The sequence below is a fragment of the Frankliniella occidentalis genome, unplaced genomic scaffold (genome assembly GCF_000697945.3).
Source record: "Frankliniella occidentalis isolate FOCC.00 unplaced genomic scaffold, Focc_3.1 Scaffold3666, whole genome shotgun sequence".
NCBI lineage: Eukaryota > Metazoa > Arthropoda > Insecta > Thysanoptera > Thripidae > Frankliniella > Frankliniella occidentalis.
Genome location: NW_026270721.1, coordinates 1 through 1,124, shown reverse-complemented (window position 1 = coordinate 1,124; position 1,124 = coordinate 1).

Here is a 1,124-nt window from a genome sequence, read left to right as displayed (position 1 = left end):
GGTAAAGGGGTGGGGGCGGGCGGTGCAGGGTGTGCCGTGCCGGCTGCGCGCGGCGCGGCGCCGCTCAGTCCCCTTGTGGATGCCGCGCTGGGTGGTGGACCCTGCGCCCCTCGCCGCCCTCAGCCCCGCTCTCGTGCCGCGTCGCGTCGTGCCGTCGCGGCGGCCAGTGTCGGCCCGCGCCGCCCACGTCATGAGTGACGGAGTGGAGTGACGGCTGAGTGACAGCTGATCGCCACCTGTGCCCCATCGCCCTGCCCAGTCCGCGCGCTCGCCCGTCTCGAACGTCGCCGCTGTTGCACCACAGGTAGGTCCCGGTGGTGGTGACGAGAACGGGTCACGCCGGAGGGGTCGGTCCACGGCACGGACGAGCGACGGCGACGAGCACCGCGTCGAGGAGTCGACGGGGAGGAGGAGGAGGATACCCGTCGACGAGACGACAGGAACGTGCGTGGGGGTGACGTGAAGAGTGGCAAAGGAAGGGGAAGGTCGTGCACAACAATGTCGAGGAGGACGATACCGCTCGTGACGTGACGGCGGAGTGACGGGGGGCGCCAGAGAAAGAGCAGGAAGTGGAGGTGGAGGACGGGGGCGGGCAGGAAGGGGCGAGGGAAGGGTGCGAGTGAGCTGAGCGGGGGACGGCGTGGGTACTCGACTGTCGGGGCCGCGGACCACAGTCAACATCACCAAAGTACGGTGACATGTGGCTGCGCCCAGGGCTGACCGCTGCCGCCGTCTGACCGAGGGTGGCACCGCTGTAGCAGGACGCCGCCGATGGGCCGTCAGTGGCATCCTGTTGCCACAGGTGTGCCCCTGTCGCGTCCGTGTCGTGTCTACTTATGTGTCTCACACGGCCCTTTCCCTGCAGCACGGTCCGTCCACATCGCGGTCGCGGTGATTCTTGGTGTCGCTGTCCAACCGAGTGTGGGCCTCGGGTGTGGTGTCGGTGACGGCAGTGACGGCGGCCCCTGTGTAGACCGTGCAGACTGGACGGGCCGGACGGGCCTGCTGCCGGAGATAGTGTGCTGACAGCGCCTGTCGGCTGTCGGCCCCAGCTGACCGGCGGCGAGGGCGGCGGGGGCGGGGAGGATGGGATGAGGTCTGTAATCGCGAGCGAATCGCAGCGG